Raw genomic sequence first — 25,751 nt, forward strand, 5'->3', positions numbered from 1 at the left:
GTCTGCACTTTACTGTATGTGTGTTATACTTCAATACAACATTTAAAAATTAGAAATAGATGTTCCTGTGTGTTTAGCTTGAATAACTGCAGATTTATCAAAGTATATAAACAGTTACAGCTTTTGAACTAGTAAGTATAATGTTTTTCTAAGTTTATTTATTTATTTATTTTTAGAAATCTTTACACCTGACATGGGGCTCAAATTCATGACCTGAGATCAAGAGTCACATGCTCTTCTGACTGAGCCAGCCAGCCACCCCTGAACTAGTGAGTATAATTAATCATTTATGGAACTTACCTTTTGGGCTAAATCCTAAGCACTTTACGCATGTTAAAATTGATTAAGAATTTACTCTGTGCCAGATACTTACTTGGAAGAGGTCTACCAACATCTCATTTCATCTTTAAAAGACCTTATGAGGTGGGTATTATTATCCTTACGAAGAAGGAAATGTTTCTATAAGGCACATATAAGTTAGATACTTATACGAGGTCATAAAGCTGGAAAATGGTCCAGGAAAAATGAGAATCTGGGCAGTGTGATTCCAAAGTCTTGCATTATGTACTTTTTCACAGTCCTCCTCAACAATCTACACAATAGGTTCTATTGTTCTTACTTCACAGATGAGCACTCTAAAACTCAGAGAGGTTAAATACTTTGACCTTGTAACTGAGAAAGCCAGGATTCATACCTCGTCCTGTCTCCAAAGACACCTTTGGTCCTCTATCATAGACAATGTGATCCCTTTCTTGAGGACATGTTCTTCAGACATAGCTTTCTTTAAAAAAAACTTAATGTTTATTTATTCTGAGAGAATGAGAGACAGAGAGCGAACAGGGGAGAGGCAGAGACAGAGGGAGGCACAGAATCCGAAACAGGCTCCAGGCTCTAAGCGGTCAGCACAGAGCCTGATGGGGGACTCAAACCCACAAACCGTGAGATCATGACCTGAGCCGAAGTCTGACACTTAACCGACTGGGCACCCGGGTGACCCAGACATAGCTTTCTTTTACATCACATCACAGTATACTCTAGGAATGAGGTTGGGGTGGGGAAAGAGGGGAGGAAAGAAAACCAAAGGAATAGCTCTTAGAACTTCAAGGGAGTTGCCCTGGAGTTGCATATATTGTAATTTTCCTCTTGAAATGACCTTCTTTGGGCGCAGTTGCCATTAAATTTAGTTCACATCCATTTGGATATTATGCCGTGAAGTTTTCTAACTTAGCAACATCCCCTTCCTAGTTTGTCCCTATACACCTAGCCCCCGTAAGAGAAAAAACAAAACAGAACTTTACAAACTGTATTCCTCAAACTTAGAAACCTCACACAGACAGTCACTGCTGTTGTGCGCAAAGAGACACCAACCAGGGGATGCCAAGCTGTGTTCCTTGATGCCAACCTGGAAGGTTAGGCCAATTTTAGCTTCCTCTGTGACTTACCATTTGTAAGCTAGTTCTAACCGTTTGAGATTCCAACTATACCAATTTTAAGAAATGCTAGTTTCAACAACCATTTATCTTGGGCCATTTCAGTTGTCTGCACTTTTCTTTATTAGTAACTAAAAATTATTATTGGAGTCACCACCACTGCCTGTGGAAAAAAAGCTTCATTTCTCCCCACTCTGAAGACATTTACAATAATGACTTGGGAACTTGCAGTGGAGAGAGACCATTGAACAACAGTCTACTCTTTGGGTGTTTTTAGCATTTCAGTAGCCATGTACTATGTGTAGCTTGAGAAATTTTGAAAGAATTTTCTGAATGTTGGGTTCTTGAAACAAAGGGAAATAGATATTGGAACAATTTTACAAAATTGCCAATCTTGGGGTGCCTGGGTGGCTCAGTCGGTTAAGCGTCTGACTTCGGCTCAGGTCATGATCTGACGATTCATGGGTTCGAGCCCCGGGTTAGGCTCTGTGCTGACAGCTAGCTCAGAGCCTGGAGCCTGCTTCAGATTCTGTGTCTCCCTCTCTCTCTGATTCTCCCCTGCTCACATTTTCTGTCTCTCTCTCTCTCAAAAATAAATAAAACATTTTAAAAAATTAAAAAAACAAAAAATATTGACAATCTTTGGGGGAAATTAACAGACTATAATAATTTGCTAAGAAGAGCATGTTCTCATTTCCACATGGTTCACTATTCATAAGTGTCCCTTATAATAGTGTGTATTATGAAGAAAGGTTGGGGACAGGCACGTGGGTGGCTCAGTCAATTGAGCGTCTAACTTCAGCTCAGGTCATGATCTCTCATTTCATGAGTTGCAGCCCCACATCAGGCTCACTGCTGTTAGCGGACAATGCTTCTAATCCTATGTTCCCCTCCCTCTCTGCTCCTCCACTATATGTGCTCTTTCAAAAATAAACATTTAAAAATATATAAAGGTCAGCATCAACCTAAACAATAAAAGTTAAAACTTTATTATTGTTTTTTGAATGTTTTATTTATTTCTGAGAGAGAGAGAGAGACAGCATGAGCAGGGGAGGGTCAGAGAGAGAGGGAGTCACAGACCCTGAAACAGGCTCCAGGCTCTGAGCTGGCAGTCAGCACAGAACCCGACGCGGGGCTCGAACCCACAAACCGTGAGATCATGACCAAAGTGAAAGTCAGACGCTTAACCGACTGAGCCACCCAGGCGCCCCAAAGTTAAAACTTTAAAACCCGTTTTAGTGAGACCTTTCATTAACAACATTTATGAAGGAAGAGGTTAAAAAAAAATTCCACAGTCTACATGTTTTGAATGTTTGTCCTTTTAAATAGTGGGTTAAGGGGTGTGTCCTTTTCTTTTCTTTGTATTCTATTTCCTTTCCAGCTGTTACATAGGGACATGGTTAACACCTTCAGCCATCAAGGCGGTTGAAAAAGAAAATAATCTGTCCTTCTGGACTCTAGTTATGGGTCTGCACCCCAGCACCTGTTAACTAAAAGTCAAAACTCCATGGACGCCTGGATTCCAAGCTTAAACCTCCACTCACAAGCAAAAGAGTTGGATAGGACGTGGGGACAAGAAATTGTTTGTTTGTTTGTTTGTTTAGAGAGAGAGAGTTCTCAAGGGAGAGGAGCAGAGAGAGAGAGAGAGAGAGAGAGAGAGACTCCCACGCAGGATTCATGTTCAGTGCAGAGCCCCATGCTGGGATCATGACCTGAGCTGAAATCAAGGATCAGACACTGAATTGACTGAGCCACCCAGGTGCCCCCCAAATTTTTTTTAATTAAAGAAGTGGAACTTACAAACAATGATAATGAACCTTTAGCTGAAAAATACTAGACTTTCTAATGTATTTGAATATTCAGAGCCGTGATATGAAAGCCCCTTTTCATATTTATTGCAGTAGGCTAAGCAATCATCCACCCAGGGCAAGTCCTTCATCTGGTCACCAGAAAAGAGAGTCTCAGGTGGACTCAGGTAAAGTGTCTGTTTACTGAGGTGGAGCTGTTTTTGAGAATGTGTGATGGGTCTAATTTTCCTGGTGCAGAACTCTTAGGCCAGGCTCTTTATTAGGAAAAGAGGAATCTGCAGAGCATTGAGTTCTTGCCTGTCAGTCAGGGCCTCCCTGGCCACAGCTACATTGATGGGGGGATCATAGGCTGCACAATGCATAGCCTAACGTTGTGTTTACAGATTTCCATATTAGTGCTAAGTTCAAATGCCTGCTTTGCCACTTACTAGCTTTGTGATTTAAGGAAAGTTACTTAACTGCCCTAAACCTCACTTCGGTCATCTGTAAAATGGGGATAATAATGGTCGCTATCTTACAGGGTTGTTTAAGGGCCAACGTATGTAAAGCCTTTTAGCATAGCACCTGGCACATCACATGTGCTAAAAAATGATTGAAATGTGTTTCCACCCTTTTATTACTTAGCCCATTTTTAATTGTGTGATTTGAATGTTGTGTGTGGTTTGTATGTTGTGATGGCAGTTTATAAAACAATTCACACCACTTCGAGGTTTCATGTGTAGTAGAAAGCTTTGAGTTCTGCCGTGGAAAAGGGCATTCTGTTGGCTCTCCTGTAGAGGAGTTCAGGGGATAATTGGCCTCTCCCACCCTCCAAGCCCCGAACTCCATCTGTCAGACTCTGGAAAATGCAAAAGGGCCAGAGTGAGATGGCTACCTGCTGTGGAAGCTGAGGGTCCCCCTGCATCCCCAGCACCCTGTTCTCTGGCCCTTGGGCCTAACACTGTGTGTGGACATGGAGAGCAGCTGTCACTGTATTTGTGAAGGCACCCATCTGGGAGAGGGCAGCATCCAGTGCTGCATCCAGAAAGACAGCATCTAGCAGAAGGGACATGAGTCGGTTCACTAGGGGTCTGGAAGGTGACACCCTTGAGATCAAGTAGGGGAAACTGGTGCCCAGAGTAAACACCAAGACCCAGCATGGAGGCCCTCAAGTCCATTCCTGGAGCTGATTCATATATTTAGACAGCTTCTCCCACCACCCACTCACAGGCCGACAATGGGAACTCAAAGAATAGAGCCTTCCTTCCTTCCTACTCTGACTGCAGGCCTGTTGGTCAGCAATGGCCTCAGGGAATTGTAAACTTTTTGGAGAAAGAAATCACAGGCGAGGGCTACAAACAGACAATTCAATGAAAATCTATTCAATTTGAGGAGGCCTGCAGTGCTCTGTACTGAGCTCCGGATACAGTCGGGGAGGAGCCTGGATGCTGCCCTAAACACCAACCCTCTTCAACCCTTTTCTCTCTTCCATTGAGCCTACTTCAAACCTTCTCCCTTGTTAAAAATCAATTAGGAAGAGGGGTGACTGGGTGGCTCAGTTGGTTAAAAGTCTGACTCCGGCTCAGGTCATGATCTCACGGTTCGTGATTTCGGGCCCCGCATCAGGCTCTGCACTGACAGTGCAAAGCCAGCTTGGGATTCTCTCTCTCTCTCTCTCTCTCTCTCTCTTTCTCTCTCTGCCCCTGTCTCTCTCAAAATAAGGAAATAAACTTTAAAAAGTCTTAAAAGGAAAAAAAAAACAACAGGGAAAAGACCAACACGTAGTAGAAAAATGGGCAAGGACATTATATTTGTCAGGGTTCTCCAGAGAAACAGAACAATAGATAGACAGATAAATAGATTTATTATGAGGGATTGGTTACATGATTATGGAGACTGAGAAGTTTCAACATACGCTGTCTGTAAGCTGGAGACCCAGGAAATCCAGTGATGTAATTAAACCCAAATATGAAGGACTGAGAACTGGTGGTATAACTTAGTCCTGGGACAGGAGAAGATGAAATGAGGCAAGGAAAACAGGGACGAATTCCTCCTTCCTCTGCCTGTTGTTCTATTCCGGCCTCCACCAGATTAGATGATGATCACCCATGCTAGGAAGGATGAGCTACCTTCCCGAGTTTAGCAAGTCAAATGCTAATCTCATCTGGAAACACCCTCACAGACTTACTTAGAAATAATGCTTAGTCTAAGCCCCTATGGCCAGTCAACTTGACCCGTAATACCAATCATCATGACGTGAAGAGAATACAAGTTCACAGCTACCCATTTTCCTTGGAAGACACTTGTATGTGTGTCATTGGGGCTCCTGGGTGGCTCATTCGGTTGAGCATCCAACTTCGGCTCAGGTCATGATCTCACAGTTCATGGGTTAGAGCCCTGCATCAGGCTCTGCGCTGACTGCCAGCTCAGAGCCTGGAGCCTGTTTCAGATTCTGTGTCTCCCCCTCTCACTGACCCTCCCCTGCTCATGCTGTCTTTCTCTCTCTCTCTCAGAAATAAATAAAACATTAAAAAAATTTTTTAAAAAGTGTGCACAAGGAGCAGGTTAAATAAGGTGTGCTTCACAGTGGGGTGGGTTTATTTGTGTGAATGTGGAACCATCATCAAGATACGGGTTAAATGAAAAAGTGTGGTTCAGAAAACGTTTCTTACTTTAGACTTGCCCTCTAAAGAGGCTGTATGAATTTACACTGTGTTATACTCCCCCCAGTCACTGCTAATGTAATTTATTAGTGAATATTTTTATTTTGGCCAATCTGATAGATGAAAAATAAAATCTTGTTTCATTCTGGGTTTTTATTTTTAACTGTTAAGGAAAGAATGAATTCATTCTTAACAGCTTTTCTTGCCTTGCCTAACAGAGAAATAGAACCCTCAGTGGGAACACCTTCAGCCTGTCCCCACAGCCAAGTGTATGCTCTTTCCTCGCTCACCCTATCTTTCCACGTTCTGTACCCTCCCCAGTCTCTGGATGCCAATCTAAGCTTTCCCCTAGGACCCTGCCTTTCTTTGCCCAGCACTCAGCCCCTCCTTCCCCCCTGAGTTTTTATCATTGATATTTAAATTTCACCAGACAGATCTTAAACCACCACTTAGCAGCTGCCCCAGACCCTCTTTTCCTCTTTTTGGTTAAGCCTCTGGAAAGAGTTGCCTAAACTGCCTATCACCTGCTTCTCTCCCTGTGCTCACTCTGCAACCTGCCTTCTGGCTCTACCACTCTCCTTGAACTTGCCCCTCCAAAATCTCAAGTGACTTCCGTGTTGCTAAAATCACTGCACCCTTCTTGAGCATTCTCATCTGCTCCTTCAGCTCCTTCAGTTACCATGTCTATATCTTTTGTCTAGATCCCTCAATAACTAACTAGCTAATTAAGTAACTGACTTGCTTGTACTGGTCAGGGGTCTCAGGGCAGCTCAGCCTCAGCATGCCCAAACCTGTCTGTCTCCCAGTGCTCTCTCTCTCTCTCTTTCTCTCTCTCTCTCTCAGGGGATGGCTCTGTCATCCATCTAGTTGGCCAAGCCAGGGACTTGGGAGTTGTTCTGTAACCTTGCCCCTCCCCTCCCCTCCTATGGCCAACCTTCCAGTTACCCTTTGAATCTTCCTCCTCAACCACTATGGCAGTTCAGGCCACCATTTTCTCTGGGATGTTCTCTGAGGAGGCTTTTCCTCATTCAATTCTCTACACTCCCTGCTATAGCCCTTTCAAGGGCTTCCTCCTACCCGTAGGATAAATTCCAAATTCCTTAACATGGTTACAAGACCCTTTGCAACCTGGTCTCATTCACCAATAACCCTCTTGCATTCTAAGATTCAGACCTATTGAACTTCCTACAGTTTTTTAATGCCTAACATTCTTGCTCACTTCTGAGACTTCAAATATGGCATTCCCTCTGCCTCTTCATTTTTCTTCTTTTCTTCTCTGGGATAACTTCTACTCATCCTTCATTGTTGGTTTGAAGCTCTCTTCCTCCAGAAACTCTGAATGTGATTGCTTCTTTAGTTCTGATTCCTCCAATTAAGATTCAAATTTAAGACAGAGTTTATGCCCTCCTAAAACATCACTGTACCCCTCCCACTGCTATGTGTCAGACAACCACTGCAGAACTGATGAATGCTTGACCACCCCCCATTTCACAATGCATTTTGTAAAATATTTGTTGTGTTTATTTATTTATGTTGAGAGATACAGAGAGGGTCAGGGGCAGAGACAGAAGGATATAGAGAATGCCAAACAGGCTCCACACTATCAGCGCAGGGCCTGAAGCAGGGCTCGAACAAACAAACCACGAGATCATGACCTGAGCCAAAATTAAGAGTCTGATGCTTAACCAACTGAGCCACCCAGGCACCCCTCACAATGCATTTTAATGAAGAAGGATAAATGGAGTCTTGCTGCTTTTGTAGAATCATTAAGGAGGAAGTAGCTTAGCCAGAGATACCCTATAGAGTTAGAATTATAATTCTGACTAATCTGTTAGTGCTGTCCCTCTGGTGATAGATATTAAAATTTACAGAAAAGTTTTTTGATAGTACATCCCCTCATCTTCTTTTTTAAAACCCTGTGTGTGTAAATGCATGTATGTGTGTCAGAGAACAGCTCTGCCAGATTGGTTTTTGTAGTCCAGTAGTTTGAACTAAAAAAAACCTGTGAGAAGATTGGTTTTTAGCAAGTTTTCCAACAATAATCTTGAGGCAAGACAGTGGGAACTGTGTATTTAGGAATTTATTTTCGTGGCTGCTGTACACAAATACAGTTTGTATTACTTAAATTTTAACACATAGGCACCTGAAGTGCACTGTTGACATCAAATAGCATACACATTCCAAGGCTCAACGCTGACCAGCGTCAGAATTACAAGTGTCAGTCGTTGGCAGAAAACAAAGTGTTTGGAAGCTAGAAAGCATGGCTGTTTGCTCAGATTAATTCTGAGAAGGGGAGATGGAATCAATGAGCATGTGAATGGAAGCAAAATTCGGACAGAATTTCTAGGAATGCAGTCAGAGTGAGAGCAAACCTTTTAGAAACAAAAAGAATTTAAACACCAAGTTGAATAAATGAAACAGGAAAAGAAATGACATCGGCCTAACTGTGAAAGGAAGAGAACTAAAGTAGTGAGTTCTTAGTGAACCTCATGGAATTCCCAGTAAGAGGACAACAAAGCAAGAAAACATGAGTGTTCACACTGAGTGTTCAAAGCAGTTTTCTTTTCCTTAGGTCCACAAGTGTAAGGAGGTCCCCACAATCCATCCAAGGTCCCCACCTCAAAACAGGCCCCTTCCAGACACTATAGCCTCTTCTGCTGCAACCCTTCCCACCTTCAGACTCACTCGGAAAAACCTGAGATTCTCCTCACCCAACCACCAGCCTGAGTCTTTTCAGCTCCTACTAGTTAAGAGCTCTAGGATCTGTCTGTCCACAGCCACGAACCTGGTACAAGCCCCACCCCCACCTCCCACACCTCCACCACCACTACCACCAACGCAGCTCCTGCCTGGCCTGAGGGCAGGCAGGAAGGAGCATCTGTGCTGTCTGAGCAGTGCGATCTAGAGATGGATCGCTGGGTCACAGTCTGGTTCCAGCACTTTCCAGACAACCAGTGCTTGCTCAGTTTTTCTGTGTCTCCATCTCTTCTTCTGTGAGAAGTTGGGGACAGTAGCATCTGGCCCACAGGGCTGTGTGAGGACTAAATGAGCTGTGTAAAAAGGCCATAGAACAATACGTGGTCCGTAGTAAAACATGTTACATAAACATTAGCTACCATTATTCCTTATTTCCTTATTCTCATGCTTCCTTTCTTGACTCATTTGAACCTATTTTCCTGGAACAAATCATGTTCAAATAAACTCTGATCCTTCAGCTTACTGCTAAAAACACTTGGAAAATTTCCCTATAGCTTTTAGGGAAATCCTAAATGCTTAAAGAGGCTACAGGGCTGGGCTTGGGTTGGGCCCTGTCTCCATCTCCAGCCCCATCTTGTACCCCATCCCTCTGATCTCAGAACTTCAGACTCTCTGACCTTCTTTCAGTTCTTCAAACCCTCGGAGCTTCCTCTCACCTCAGGGCTTTTACACAAGCTGCTTCCTCTGTCCGGAATGCCTACTCATCCTTCCCGTCTCCACAAGAGCCTCATCACTTCCTCAGGGAAACCTTGCCCAGCCTCCCTAACTAGGTCAGCCCTCACTACGGCACCATGTCTTTTTCCTCCATGGTGCTTCTCAGGATCCTCCTCTGACACATTTTCATGTGGTAATTAGATTTGCGTTTCTCTCATTCCTACCGTGGAAGCTCTATGAAGGCAGAAACCATGTCTGTTTTCCATTTATTCCAACCCTCAGAGACTAGTGTAGTTCCTGAATGTAACACAGTGGGTGCTCAATTAATATCTTTGAGATGTGGAGGGGAGCCCATACATCCATACGTATGCCCAAACGTCCCTGACTGTTCTGGAGGCCACCCTGCTGTGAGGGTATGTGGTGGGCTTAAGGAAACCTCCCCACCACAAGCCTGTGAGCTCTTTCCTCCTCATGCTGCCTTTGATTCTTTAATGTGTTTTTCATTCTCAATTAAATTCAAGTGTTTATTCTTAGGAAAAAAGGTCCTCACATTGGCATTATAATGTGACCTTTGAATGCAATTTGTGGCATATTTTTTTCTCATGCAGACATTTTGTGGCTCCAAGGAAGGACAAGTCCTACACATGAGGTTGCAGGGGAATAAATTCCCCCCAGCTACATCCAAATGGGATTCTTGAGCCTCTGTCAGCTTGCTCCCTGGTATTTCCATCCAATACCAAAAAGTGATCCACATAAGGAGCTCCAGCACCAGCAAAAGGTAACGGAAAGGAGAGGGGAGAAAGAGAGGGCTTCCAGGTTCCCCAATGCCACCATCTAGGGAAAGCACCAGAGAATGAAGGTCAGGATAAACAAAAGGACTCCTTTCTCTGAACTAAAAGCAGGAGAGATAGGCATTCCTTTTGCTGCATGTGGGTGAATAGAGATGAACTCCAGAAGAATCAGAGAAAAAGGAATGTCAAAGTTGAAAGTTATGTTTTACCCTCAATCCAACCTCATTCTTACTTGCAAGAACCGGATGAGGGGTGGAGAAGTGAAAAGGGTTTGCCTGAGGCTACAGAGAGGCCTGGGTTCTACAGGGGGGCTAGAGAAGGGAGCTGAAGTTTTTAGTGGCTTGACTTTGAGTTCCTGTCCATAGTTCAGGGACTTTATCCTGGTTAAATCCTGACATAACCGTAGGAAGTTGTGTCATTACCTGCATTTTACAGATTAAAGCCCTGATGGTCAGAAAGGCCTGGTACAAGGACGAAAGCTGTTCAGTGGAAACTTTCTGAGGCTAACACTGTAAAATATCCTTGGCCTTGACTCTGCACCTGAGCAGCCGTATCTATAGGGTGACACGTGCTGTGGTTCACCTGAGGCAGTCCTGGCTTATACCTGTTGTCCCAGGGTCAGTAGTAACGGTACCTTCTTTTGCTCTCAAAAGTGCCCCAGGTGGGATAATACATTTGTCATAGCATCACCCTGGTATCTACAAAATGGGGGTATTTACATGCCCTGCCCATGGAGTTTTTGCAAGGAATCAATGGGATTTTGCATAAAAAATGCATGGCATCTGGCACATAGTAAGCACTGAATAGATATTAGTGTTTATTGTCATTGTTGTCATCATCATTATTATTATTAGGAAGGTGTCTGAAGAGTGCATTCTGAAGAATGCAGCAAGGAGTGAAGCATGCTTTTCCACCTGACATGCCCAGCACGGTCTCCATGAACGGCACTCCATGGAGTGGGCAGTGCCCACTTCCAAGTGACCCGTTGGGAATGGCACCAGCCACCCTAGACCAGAGGCCATCCAAAGGCACCGAGCTTGTCTCTTCCACCTCTGCGCCAGTCACATTCACTGCCTGGGTCTCCTTGGGTCCTGACACTGAAACAGATTTTTTTTCTTTCCCTCTCAAGTCTAGAGCTCAGATTTCTTAAAGAGGAAGAAAAGTCACACAGAGAATCCTACAGAGGATCCCCTCCCCCCAGCCCCGGCCTGTGCCTAATTAAGTGAGTGGCTTAAGGGACTTGCCTCCTCTTCAAGATTAAGAGGTAGGTGTGAATATTTTCCTCTGGCCCCCTTATATGTTCTTGATTACAGTAATAAAAATGCTAAGCTCTATTGCCTCTCATTGGAGTAAAGGCGGCTGAAAACTCCTCATTCCCTAAAGAACCTAATTGTTGATTCTAGTGCATCTAAACAGGTGTTCTTTAGATTGCTTTTTCTAATGCCTTTTCACTGGAAAGATCAATTTAAATGTTGCTTTGAGCTAATCAGTGATTGCTTCTGTATTCATCCAAATTTATATCTTGCTTCTGTGTGCTAGATGAGACATTACTTTCAAAGTCTACAAACTTAAATAAGGGAGGTGATTTCTAATTTAGCTCTTTGTCCTCTTCTGTCTTCCATATTTTATGCAAAATATGCATGTATTTCTTTTTATTATTTAAAATCCTAGTCCTGAGTCATCTTCAGATGTCCTATAGCGCCACGTGTGGTATGTCCCACAGAGGGGGTATTTGGTAAGTATCTGTGGAAAAGATAAATTCACGCCCTCACTTGGATTGCAAGCACATTGGATTTGTGGGCCCTGGGTGTCTGAGTTCAGGAATTCTTTCAATATTGTCTGAACTTTCTTGTGTCTGCATCTGTATTTATTCTGCTCTCTCTGCCTAGAATTTCCCCAGTCCCATCTCTCGGAAAACTCACATTCACGCAAGGTTCTCATCAAATGCCAGCTGCTCCAGGAAACCAGGCCGCAATATCCACCCAGCTCTCCTGAAGTCAGTCTGCGGACAAAGGATCTGCAGAGGGTTGCATCTAGTGTCCAAACCTCACAGTATGCTGGGCCTCTCTGATTTATCTCATCCATGGGTATTTGCACCCAGCCTTTTTTCACCCATTGTTAGCATGTCAAACTGCTTCAGGCGACACAGAAGGTGTACTCCGCTGAACCACAGGGGTGGACTAAAAAACAGTCATTGCTTAATGAATTGTAGGTGTATAGTTTTAAAGAAGATATTTTATTTAGTTTTTAATGTTTTATTTATTTTTGAGAGAGAGAGAGCAGGGGGCCGAGGGTAGAGAGAGAGGGAGACACAGAATCCGAAGCAGGCTGCATGCTCTGAGCTGTCAGAAAAGAGCCCAATGCGGGGCTTGAACCCATGAGACATGAGATCATGACTTGAGCCAAAGTTGGACACTTAACTGACTGAACCACCCAGGCGCCACAAGAATGACATTTTCAAAGTAGAGTGTACCTGGATAGAGAAATGATGGAGGTGGCTCTTCAATCAAGTCCTCAGAACATAGTCCTTTAGAACTTGCAGGCCATCTATCAGCACTCTCTCTTTCAAGTGCAAAGAACCTCTGGCTTGGAGAGTCCTGGGTCTCACTTAAGGTCACCTGGCAGGGAAAAACCAGAGTTCAGCTGGCAGATCTTCTGGAGTGCTCTTCCAGACATACCTTCAGGCATAACTTAACATGTATCAGTTTATCCTTGTGTATAAAGTACACTTCATGATTGGTGACTGGCTAACTATTCATAGTTCCCCACTCCCTCCCTTTTAGTGCCTGTTTCTAAGCAGCAAAGTTGTGGTTCAGTGACTTCTGTCTGGATAATATGAAAACAGGGCATCGAGCCAATTCTGATGAGCTAACTATTTCCCTAAATTATCATGCCTAAGCAAAAGGCCCCAAACCTGCTGTTCAACACTTATCACTGGATCTGGGGGATGGGGTGTACACAGGCACATCATCAAATAGCTGGAATTCTACATTCACGATTGTCAAGCAGTGAAAATTGTCATCCTTAGAAATGACTGACAGTTCCCCTGCCTCATTTCTGCTACATTGAGTTAGGTAAAGGAAAAAAATCACCTTCACTCTTTTTACAGATTTCTTGCTGAAGACGCATGTGACAAGACTATAAAATTTCACCAGAAATTGATGGGAGAATGACACTTCAAAGTGCCTGAAAGACTTTGCAAAAGGTCCCAATTAGCAGAATGCAGCTAACACCTTTAAAAAAAAAAAAAAGAAAGAAAATAGAATAAATGTTGCAGTGGGAATGAATCTTGCCCGGAGTGCTGGGTTGTTGGCTGATTGCCTGGCAAGAGTGGTGGCCAGGACTTGCCAGCTGGCTGATCCACACGCCTATAAAGGATGCGGTCAGCTTACACCTTGGCAAGCTATGATTTTGATGGAAATCTTAGAGGTCGGCAGGCGTTCTCCCTAGTAAAGTACGTTAGATCAGGTCATTGCTTTTATTTGAGTGAAGAAAATATCCTGATGGCCAGGATTAGGAGGACTAAGTCGGTACTCTGCTCCAAAGGAGAATTCATTACTGCATCAGAAGGGATATATGCCCTAAAGGAGACACAGGTTGTAATTGAAGGTGGCACATTCATCTAATCCCCACGTTAAACCTGTCATGCCACCGAAGCAAACCAACTGGCTCACCAACAACCACACATCTTCCCACAAGTTCCACTCAACAACCAGTTTTTCAAACTCTGAAGTCCAAAGCTACTGCTCTCCTACCCTCCTATGTTTACTTATATTCACCAATGAGTAGTTGTTTTGCTTGTTTTGTTTGTTTGTTTTTGATTTTTTTAATGTTTATTTATTTTTGAGACACAGCGAGAGACAGAGTACAAGCTGGGGAGGGGCAGACTGAGGGAGACACAGAATCTGAAGCAGGGTCCAGACTCTGAGCTGTCGGCACAGAGGCCAGAACTCAGGAGCCGTGAGATCATGATTTGAGCCTAAGTTGGATGCTTAACCAACTGAGCCACCCAGGTGCCCCTCTTAAGTGCTATTTTTTAAAAAAATTTTAATGTTTATTTATTTTTGAAAGAGAAAGAGAGAGAGACCCAGAGTGTGAGTGGGGGAGGGTCAGAGAGAGAGGGAGACACAGAATCCAAAGCAGGCTCCAGGTTCTAAGCTCTTAACTGACTGAGCCACCCAGGCGCCCTTTATGTGGCATTTTATTTTTATTTAAAAATTTTTTAAAATGTTTTATTTATTTCTGAGAGAGAGAGAGAGAGAGCAGGGGAGGGTCAGAGAGAGAGGGAGACACAGAATCTGAAACAAGCTCCAGGCTCTGAGCTAGCTGTCAGCACAGAGCCCAACGTGGGGCTCGAACTCATAACTGTGAGATCATGACCTGAGCCACACGCTTAACCGACTGAGCCACACAGGGGCCCCTTAAGTGCCATTTTAAAACAGAGTTGCTAAACCATGAGAGACTCTTAAATATAGAGAACAAACTAATGGTTGCTGGAGGGGAGGTGAAGGGGGATGCGCTAAATGGGAGTTGGGCTAAAATCGGTGCTAATCATGACCTGAGCCGAAGTTGGACATTTAACCAACTGAACTACTCAGGCGCCCCTTCCCCTTTTTGTTTTGCATAGATCTGAAGCCAGGGATCAGATGTAAACATTCTAGTAGCCCCACAATGGCTAGTTTAGTGCTTTTCACCTGGAGGCACTCTGTGAATGACAAAACGGCAAAAAGAGCTTCCATATCCAGAGTCCATACTGAAAATTTAAAAACCAGATTTAAAAACTGACAAAAAATTGATATCTCTATCAGTCCCCCAAATGGATTTATTTTTTGAAATTTATTAAAAACTGATTTTAATATTTATTTTTTAAACACAGGAAAAAATACAGTGAACAAGTTTAAAAGCCAAATACAGAATGTTAAAAGCATTTGCAAGACTTTAGATGTCAATAACAAATGGTCAATATCCTTACTAAAGAAGAGTGGACAAAGAACATAATCTGGGAATTTACAAAATGTGAAATGACTATTTAACATATGAAAGCATTTTCAACCTGAACGGTAATGAATACAAATGGAACCAGATACCTCTTTTTATTTACCATATAAAGAAAAACCCGAATTGTCCTGGATATGAGTTATTTGACGCTTTCATACACTGCCCACGCCAATGCAAAATAAAACCAGCTTTCTGGAGGGCAAATTGTCAATTACTGTCAATACATATTCAATGTATATTTGAAGGTTTAACTGTATGACTGCAGAAATTCATCCCAATTGAATGAGTAAATACCAGATAAATATTTAAAGATTTGTGGACAAGCAAACCAAAAAAGCCTAAATGTTGAACAGAAGATTAATCAAATAAGGAAAACTACATCCATTCCATCATGCAGCCATTAAATTGGTAAAATTGATATCTATTAATTGGAAGAGAAAGATGGTTACAACATATTAAGAGAAAAACTACAGGCAATAGAAAAGTATGATCAAGTTTTTGAAAAACACATTTATACATATGCACTGATATGCATATACATGCATATTTACACACACACACATACACACACACACACACACACACACAGATAACACGTATAGGTTTACCTCTGCAAGGTAGCCATGATTTATGCCTTTCTCAGAGTTGTTTTCTTTCTTTTTTTTTTACAAATAGTTTATTGTCAAGTTGGTTTCCATATAACATCCAGTACTCATCCCCACAAGTGCCCTCCTCCATGCCCATCTCCCCCCTCCCTCCCACACCCATCAGTTCAGAGTTGTTTTCATATGAAAAAATTAATTGAGCTTAGCTCTGTGATAATAAATATGAGGGTTTTGTTCAAACGTATAATGTTTTATTATTTATTTATATTTTTATTCTTTTTATTTTCAAACATACTTAAAAGTTTTAAAAACTGAAGATTGTGGGGAGGCTGGGTGGCTCAGTCAGTTGACCTTCCGACTCTTGATTTCAGCTTGGATCATGATCCCAGGGTCATGAGATTGAACTCTGCACTGGGTTCTATGCTGAGTGTGGAGCCTGCTTAAGATTCTCTTTTGCTCCCTTTCCCCTACTTGCTTGCTCTCTTTCTCTCAAATTAAAAATTTTAAATATATATGTAAAATAAAAACCAAAGATTTAATTGAGCTGACAAAGGTTTGGACATACAGAAGAGTATACCAGAGGATTTGAAGGAGAACTTCTACAGATGCTTGCATGATTAATGATAAATGTATTAATTGATTTTTTTGCCTTGCCAGAAATCAAACTGGATTAGGTTTTAGACTTACTTAGATGAAATATGGATATGTACATACCCGTGTATTAATGGGGAGGTTGGATTAGATGAAATCTAGAAAGTATTCCCTGCTTTAGATTTACTGCAGTATAAGGATATACAGGCAACTGCTGATTTACTCTAGATTGGATTTTGGAGGATCATCTTAAGTCTGAAGTTGATGGTACAATTTCACATATATGGAGGAGATGGAGGAAGGGAAATTGATAGGGAAGTGAAGGATAATTACAAAGCAGTTGAGAAAAAACTGTAAAAAGGTAGGGAAAAAAGAATCTTTGTTTTAATGCCGTAGAAAATTAGTCGGTGGAGAATAGTTGAAAATCACTAACGTTGAATAAAGTAAATCAAATTAGTGTTAGTATTTGTGAGTATGTGATTATGAAAAGATGGACTAAATGATTAGCTAACTGTCTTTTCAAGACTATTGGTAATAGAATCAATTATGGTTCATTATTAGCTATATTAACAGAAAATTAGCCTTTGCTAGCTCCTAAAAATATGAGGTTCTTACAATAGACTGTGGTCCCTTATCAACATGTATAAAACTTGAACATTTAAATATAAAGCAGTTCCCTTTGCAGACCGAAACTAGATTAGATGATCAATTAATAGCTAAAATGTTATTGTATCTCTTTTTAATATTTCTTGTCAAAAACTTAAATATTCCTGATTCAACTTGTGTTTCTATTTGAGTAATATAATTTGGTCATAATTCATTTCATTTTGACTGTCTTTACATTTTGGGTACTTATTATCTTTTCTCTCATCCACTGGGAATGCCAAGTACCAATTTTTGCTGTTTAGCAAGTCAGTAAGGAACTTCTCACTGAGTGCCTTAATTATTGTTAATTGAATATTGTAAATGGTTTTTCAGGATCACCATCTTAATGACATTTTTCTCAGTTAGCAAAAGTTATAGCACCAAAAATCCCTTCTACCCCTTTCCATACAATCATAAAATCAATAACCGGTTCCTATAAAAACTACTCTCCTCTTGTCGAATGCCAAGTCACGTATGTATTTCATATGGTGCTAAGAACATGGTGGCTGCTCAATGAATATGAAACAATAGCTGTCCTTTCATTTTATGTTTAATGTTTATTTATTCAACAGAAAGAGAGAGAGTGTGTGTGTGGGCAAGTGCATGAGTCAGGGAGAGGCAGAGAGAGAATCTCAAGCAGGCTCCGAGCTGTCAGCACAGAGCCTGACACTGGGCTCCATCCCACAAACCATGAGACCAATACTTGAGCTGAAGTTAAGGGCTGGATGAATAGCTGATCTTTTAAATGGAATGATTCCCGGGTCCAGTATGCAGGGGAATCCAGTCTACATCCCTTTCACTTTCCCTCAGTTTCTGCAGTGCATCTCATCCAACATGGCAGGTCTGGTGCTCTAGAGTAGAGCTCATCCATGCTCATGCACCAGGACCAAGCTTTCTAGTACTTTTTGCTGCTCTGTAATCAAAAGAAAGAAAAAAAAAATAGTAAATTAAGAGCCTCAGAAAATCTGAGAAGGTCAGAAATGCTACCGGCAAAAAAACTGGAGAGTGGAAAAATCACTGAGTCAGCCTTCCTATGTACTTCTTGCCTTACAATGAACAATAAAAAAGAAATGAGAAATTTATGATGTGCCTTTTGAACTTTCAAACTATGTCTCTAAGTTTGTAGGGGGTGGGGTGACAAGGCTTCAATGTACTAAAATTTTCTTGGAGGTTGGTTTTAGCTACATAAAATCTTCCCTTCTTAATGATTTGTTTTCTTGCTTGGTCAACGAAAGCTCAACTATCCTTAAGAAATCAGGACGAGAAGAAGCCTTGAGATGAGATATACTCTAGAGTCTCTTTTCCCATCATGGTGGCCTTTAAATTATCAAAAAGAGAATGAGAGAGCAAGAGAGTGTATGTCTCTTTAGGAGGGTTGGCTTCCACAGGACAGGCTTGGCTACTAACCTACTAGAACATAAATCACATTTTCTGCCAGGACTTTTGCCTTGTATCTAGTCAATTGTTATTAAGTTTGGCAGATTTCAGATTTAGAGACAAATTTAAGGTCCACCTTTGGTTATTTTCCAATGTTGAGTTATATATGCTATGTGGTAATAATTTTGCTCCTGCCTTATTATTTTTCTTAGGAAAATAAGAACTTGCTTATATTTCTCAACTGTTTGATCCTTATTATATATCGATTTGTAAATCACTTCAAATCTTTTATGACAGAAAATGAGTCAGAATGGATAAATGAATGAATAAAATAATAAAAATGTCCTCAAGCTCAAGTTTAAGAGCACATTTGCTAGTTCTGAAGAAAAGCTGATTATCATTATGTTGTAACAGAGACAGTAATAGAGCCTGCTTACACTCCAGATGTTTCTAGTGAGAAATGCCCTGAACACACCCTTATTTCCCACCACTCATTTGCTCCTAGGAATTGGACCAGAGGCAGACACTTGACCTGAAGGTAACCAATGAATTGGCTGGAAATAGCCTCTAATGTAACCTGGAACCAAGAGGTGAACAGGACCAGTCACATTCAGTCTCCTGAGGATTGAATGGACAGCAAGAATGTGTTCATTAGTTAGGAGAGAGATCAAAGGGAAGGGCCCCAATTAGAGAGGGGCCCAAGAGCCATAATGCCATATGTACACTGGCTGAGGGAGCAGAGACTATAAGGAAGCCAAGAACGTGGTCAGGGGAGAGAAGGGGGGTGAGTCGGGTGGGCCTACAGAAAGATAGATATGGGACAAGAGTGGGACCCGGAACTGCCATTCTTCCTAGAAGCTTCAGCATCTGCTTCCGGTCCACATGCGTTCTCCTGATAAACCTCCAGTTTCTCCAAGGAAACCAATAGAACCTTTGTTGTTTGCAGTCAAGAGTCTCAGTATGTGTCAAAGCATTTTCTTTTCTTCCTGTTATTACTCACTTGTAAAGTTTTTACTTGATCACTTTGGGCTTTTCCATTTCCCCAGTAATATTAAAAATTACTGTCTCACAAAGATATTTGGGGGCAGAAGTTTAAAGGAAACCAACAAAAAGGGCTAATTATTCCCATTTCTTTGTCTCTAAATAAATACCATATTAAAAATTCCTTGATATTTACGAAAGGAGATTCGCTAACTTCCTCCAACGGCTTACTTACTTTTCTTACAAAGAGTGGAACTCATCTGCTGTGAAGCCCCATTGTCTGATATTTGCATATACTGAGGTTTTCTCCTCTTTTTCCGAGTTGCTTTAGATCAAATACTGGTTTGCTGACTTGATTTCTGCCTAAGACATGCATTGCATCTGCCCTCAGGGCTTCCTTCTTTAGGGCTCAGTTCCCTGTTTATCTGGGGGCTATCGGAGGCGCATATCTGCCTGTTCCTACCCATGAGCTGAAACTTTTTGAACTTGAAGCATGACAACAAGCAACAGATATGCTGTATTGTAGAGAGATAGAGAACTTCTGGTCATTTCACATCCTGCAAGGGAACATTGGTGATTAGCTTGATGGAAGTGTAGATCCTGTGGGGTTCTACCACAGTCGACACCTCTTTTTTTTAACATTTTATTTATTTCTGAGAGAGAGAGAGAGAGAGAGAGAGAGAGAGAAAGCATGAGCAGGGGAGGATCAAAGAAAGAGGGAGATACAGAATCTGAAGCAGGCTCCAGGTTCTGAGCTAGCAGTCAGCACAAGAGCCCAACACGAGGCCCGAACCCATGAACTGTGTGTTCATGACCTGAGCCAAAGTCGGACGCTTAACTGACTGAGCCACCCAGGGGCCCCCACAGTAAATACCTCTTAACTCACCACGTTCTCCTTGTCCTTCATTTATCAGTCACCTTAGGCTTTCAGAAGCAAGCAGACATTTCAAACCCTAATGCTTCTCATTTCCATTACTTCTATGTTCTTTGGGCCCAGAATACCTACCAAATAGAGTCCAAAATTTTAAATAATTCATGAATATGTCAATGTTTAGTTTCTTTTGGGGGTCATCTTAATGACAATAGTGACTGTATAGCAAATCAAGTCCATTGTGCAAAATCCAGTTTGCTCATCAGCTGAAAACATCAGAAGGACTTTTCAGTCTGAATATGCGCTGAATGTTCCAAGAAGCAGACTTCCTCACAGTCCAATGCGTGTTAACTATGATTGAATCCCAGCGAATGGTGGTCGGATTTGCCACTTTCTCTTTCATGGCAGGGTCCTCTTGTTCTTAACCTTATGGACTATTCACACCTTCCGCATTGAGAAGCTTGTTTTGTAAACCTTTGGCCCGCTGTCTATGGGAGAACCCTAGCCACTTATGCACCACTGCCCCCCCCTCACCCACCACCAAGACCTTCATGCCACCATGTTGGTGCATAATGCTCTCATTCTGCTCAGCTGGGACATCCTCCTTTTCCTGTCTAGCTGTCGAGGCCCTGCCAAAGTCTTCCCTTCTTTCCAAATTTTACTCTGATTTTTCCAGTTCTCCTCATCTCTCACAGCCTTAGCCATCCGTACTAACATAAATCATTATTATAAACTGCAATGGATTGTTGCCTGCTATTTGGCAGGTCAGATCCTCAACCAGGTCACAAACTCAGAAATGAAACTGAACTATGGCCTTTACTATGACTTTATGGTCCACACTTCTTGCGTGAGCATTTTTGTTCTGATACAAAAAAGAAAAAAGTTGTGGTCGATTTACTGCAGCTGCATTTTCTTTGCATGAGGTAGAGCGGTAGGAAGCACAGTCTCTATAATCTCCTCTATAGGAAAAACTAGAGGGGGCATGCCTCGCTTTCCAGATTTGAATCATTCTGGAAAAGGGCCCTTTATTCCCCCAGGAGTTACCATTGCAGGAGGGCAGTCTAGAGAGAGAGGGCGGCTTTCCAGTTCTCCACAAACTTGGTTCCTTAAGTTGTCCTAAGGGAATGCTCAGATGCTCTGACGGGCCCCGTATTCAAGCAGAAGTATGAAAACTCACTCCAAATTGAAACCTAAATGATTTTTAAAATCACTCTTCTGAGAGCGGACAGGGGAGCACCCACCACAGGAGTAGTGACAACCAACCACTGTCACTCCCATGGTATCATCACTGTTCTCTTCCTCCCTGACTCACAGGATGTATCAGTCGCAACCGAAAACTGGTCTCAAAATATTTGAGTTGAAATGTTACTAGGAGACTTTCTTCTCAGGGTGCCTGGGTGGCTCAGTCGGTTGAGTGTCTGACTTCGGCTCAGGTCATGATCTCGCGGTTCGTGGGCTCGAGCCCCGTGTCGGGCTCTGTGCTGACTGCCAGCTCAGAGCCTGGAGGCTGCTCCGGATTCTATGTCTCCCTCTCTCTCTGACCCTCCTCTGCTCACTTGCGTGCATTCTCTCTCTCTCTCTCAGAAATAAATTTTAAAAAACATTAAAAAAATTTTTTAAATACTTTCTTCTTCTCAATTTTTATGTATTTTGCATGACAAACATGCAAATTAATTTTTACTGTGCAGTCCAACGCTTTTTGACAATTAAGGTTATTGCGGCATTTGCTCACAGCCAGTGGGTTTAAGCTTGTAAGGCAAGCCCTACAAAGCCTGGCTAATTTCCCCTAAGCCCCAGGACTCGAAATTAGGTTGCTGCCACTAGGGTTTTCACATGACTCAACCCTTCTCCAAGCTCTCTCTGCTGAGGCAAAGCATTTAGCACACAATCCGGTCAATGCCTTCAAATGAGATCATAATTGGGAAACAGGCATTGTAAGTGTCCCCTTCTCTCTTGAAGCTTAAGTCTGACAGCAGCGACCAGAGAGAGAATAGCCCAGAGAGTTGCTGTCACCGAGCCAGCCCACAGGACTCTAAGACAGAAGACCTTCCAAGGCCTTGGCTGCTCACTCTGTGGTAAAGGGAGGCAGTACCTCTCTTTATTACGTGTAGCAGCCCTGGGGGAGCAAAAGGCCTGGACAATTCACCTAACCAGCGGCAGGATAAGCAGAAGCAGAGTGGCGGAGGGAGGAAGGGGAGAGGTCAGGCAAGTAGCCACATCCAAGTGGGGAGCACAGCAAATACTGAAGTCCCAGAGAAGGTTCATGCTGAGGGCGGGCATCCGGGCAGACAGGCTCCGGAAATACAAGGTCTGGAGTGGGTTTGCCATTGCAGTTCTGCTCTGGGGAATCTCTTTTGAAGGCTTGTAACACCACTGGCTCTGAGGCACATCTGCCATTGTTACGAGGCCACAATTCAGAACCGACCACCTCACACCAAACACCTGGAAGAGAAAAATGGGATACATTTAAGAAATGGTGGGGTGCCTGGGTGGCTCAGTCGGTTAAGCGTCCAACTTAGTGCCTGGCTCAGGTCATGATCTTGCAGTTCCAGAGTTCGAGCTTGCCATGGACTCTGTGCTGACAGCTCAGAGCCTGGAGCTTGCTTCTGATTCTGTATCTCTCTCTCTCTCTGCCCCTCCCCTGCTCATGCTCTGTCTATCTCTGTCTCTCAAAAATAAATGATAAACATTTAAAAACTTAAAAAAAAAAAAAAGAAATGGAGTTGGAAATCTTCGAGTCATGTTCCATGCAGTGGAGTAACGGAGTCGGCTCTCCAGAGCCAATGCCTCTGTTCCCAACTCCACATTCAGTGATGTCAGGTTGATGCCTTGAAACTGGCCATTCTTGGAATATTCACACCATAAAAACTGGCAAACAGTAGGGATACCTAGATGGCCCAGTCGGTTAAGCGTCTGACTTGGGCTGATCTGGCAGTTGGAGATTGAACCCCACATCACTGTCAGCACAGAGCCTGCTTCAGATTCTCTGTCACCCTCTCTCTCTGCCCCTCTCCTGCTTGTGTGCGCTCTCTCAAAAACAAACAAACATTAAAAAAGAAGAGAAAAGGAAATTGGCAAGCAATAAAACTCAGTGTGGTGGGTGTTTTCCCCTGCCCAAAGTCACCATTGCATATACACCACATGAGCCATGTGGACCTTGGGTGATACTTATTTCACAGAGGGGTTAGTGCAAATAAGACAGTTAACTTGGAAGTCCTCTGTAAACCGTAAAGTTTCTACAAGTGTTAGTTTTTATTATTTGAAGTAAAATGTTAAATACGAAGTTTTAAAATTTATTAAAATTGAAGCATGTAATTCTTACCTTTGATTGCAAACTTCAAATATGATGTAGGACAAGATTTCAAAAAGCAAAACAATTAGGAACAGCCCGTTTGTGTCAGTTAAAGCTATTATGTCCAAGTTACAAAACTCCGAACTCCAAATGGGTACAACAGTGAAGTGAGTTCACTGTCACCTAAACTAAAAAGGCCAAAGAGAGTGCCAGCTTAGTTCAGCTAGCTGAATCCAGGGGCCGGGCTCAACCCCGCAGTTCAGATGGTGCCATTGGACAGCAGGAGGACCATATGTTCCTGTTTGTCCAGAATAGTCCTATTTACGCATCCTACCTGGTTTCGCGTTTGCCTTGACCGGTTTCATTCTCAAAATTGCCCTCGTTTAGAAGATAAATGATATGTTTACATAACCATGGTTTGCTCTCTCTGCTCAGTTTTTTTGTGTTGCAGGATTCACCCTCAGGTATCACATGACACATTTCCCCACCCAGTGCCTGGAGCTCCAGCCTCTTCCATGCAGGGAGCACAAGATCTGTAAAAGCTGCAGACTCCATAACCTCGCAACACCCAATCGAGTGGGACAGAAAATCTCTTCCAGTAGCCTATGCAAGTGCTGGGGTCCGCTGCCTCTCCCTGGTCTGATTTAGGTCACATGGCCGTTGCTGAAACATCCATTTGGGAACACGGATTCACCGATGGACTTAGTCAATCGTGCTCACACCTAGAGTAGGCCCGAGAGAATTCCAGACAAATCACCCAAGTGAAAATGAGGTGACTTCTCCCAAGGAACAGCAAGTAACTGTCGGCAGCAGAAAAGGTGAGTGGGTACTGGCGAGGGAACAAAACCGATCCGTGGCCTTGCAGGACAGTAAAAGTGCTGGAATAGGAATGAGCCGACCCAGTTTTTAGCTTTTCCACAAACTAGGGTTGGGATGGCAGGCGACCCTTTGCATGCCCTAGGCCTCAGTTTCTTGTTAGGTAAAGTGGAAGGGTAGGACTAGAGAATTTCGAAGGTTCCATTGCACTCAACGTGTTTAATTTATGGCTGTGTCCTCTCATTAGTCTTCAGGGTTATCAATTCCAGGTTTATTTTCATAGCGGAATTTTCTCACTGGGCCTAAATAGAACTCATCTTGGCTTTATTCCTGATGCTAGCAAACTTCCAGCTCTGGTAGAGATCTGAAATGTTCCATTGCTCCTATTAAGTAAATCATATTTTTTAACTAGCTAACTTTCCCCACAGTTTACAACTTGTGTCAGACCTCGGGAAGATTTGCTTTTAGTTTTTTCCCTGTGAACCAAACAAGTCATAAAAACAGATTTATATCATGGTTTCCTTACAGCTGCATTTTATCCTAGGTTTCTTAAATCAAGAAATTGACTAACATAATGGCTGAATGAATAAAACACGGCAGCAATGAGTGAATGCCTTTAGCAAACTGAGAGGGAGTCTTATTATTTAAATGTTCCTGGTTATATTAAGTGGAGCAAAAGGCTTGGAATGGAAAGTGAGAGAAATAGGCAGCCAAGTCAAAAACGCCACCAAGCTGTAAATAAAATATGAAACTGGCTTGGAAAGGGAGCTTTACTTCGAAGTCAAATACTGATATATAGTCCCTAATTGCGGGACGTTTGTGAAAGGTGACATGACACCTGTCAATTATCAACAGCAGCCAGGAAATGTAGATTACATGAATAATTCACCAATCCAGTGCCCTTTGTTGCTAAACCGGCTAAGCCCAGTCCATAAAATAACTGCTGATAGGAAAGAAGACAAAATATGTTTAAATTGCAAGAGCTGTGTGTTACACGCGGAAATGTTTTCAAGGCAGTTTCATTATACAACTATGTTCCAGTCAGCACCAGTGGCTAAATAATTAACATGTGAGCCTTTATCAGGTGTAACAAGGGAGGGGGCTCGGGCTCTGGAAACTTTATAGGTCCCCTTGGGGAGGCCGCAGAAGAGTCTTAAGTAACAGAAACATATCATCACATATCATCATTTCTCAACCTCCCAAGTAGCACGCAACCCTTTAAATAAGTGAAGTCTGAACTTTTGTTTGGGAATCGTGGAATCATAGAATAATCCATTTGGAAGGTCACTTAGGAATAGCCTACTCTATTGGTTTTTAGAAGCAATGGAACCCTTTTTCTCAAAGAAAGTCTTATGTACATGTACATAATATAAGACAGATAAAAGTGAGATTATTTTAGTTCACTGGGGGGGTGGCGGGGAGGGTGGTGAGCAGGTAGATCCCTGGGACTTGCCTACTCAGCAGCCCCCTGTCCTGCACCTCACTCTCCACCC

At 42.6% G+C, this 25,751-nt stretch overlaps 1 long non-coding RNA gene across 1 annotated transcript; it reads left to right on the plus strand.

Moving 5' to 3' along the window:
- The first annotated feature begins 233 nt into the window (after positions 1-233).
- LOC120247600 lies at positions 234-24,259 on the plus strand. Its single transcript, XR_005532365.1, has 4 exons — positions 234-269; positions 9,900-10,069; positions 11,212-11,346; positions 23,894-24,259. It is a non-coding gene; the product is annotated as an uncharacterized LOC120247600 (long non-coding RNA).
- Positions 24,260-25,751: the final 1,492 nt, after the last annotated feature.

The sequence above is a fragment of the Hyaena hyaena genome, unplaced genomic scaffold (genome assembly GCF_003009895.1).
Source record: "Hyaena hyaena isolate Hyena2069 unplaced genomic scaffold, ASM300989v1 scaffold_532, whole genome shotgun sequence".
Classification (NCBI taxonomy): Eukaryota; Metazoa; Chordata; class Mammalia; order Carnivora; family Hyaenidae; genus Hyaena; species Hyaena hyaena.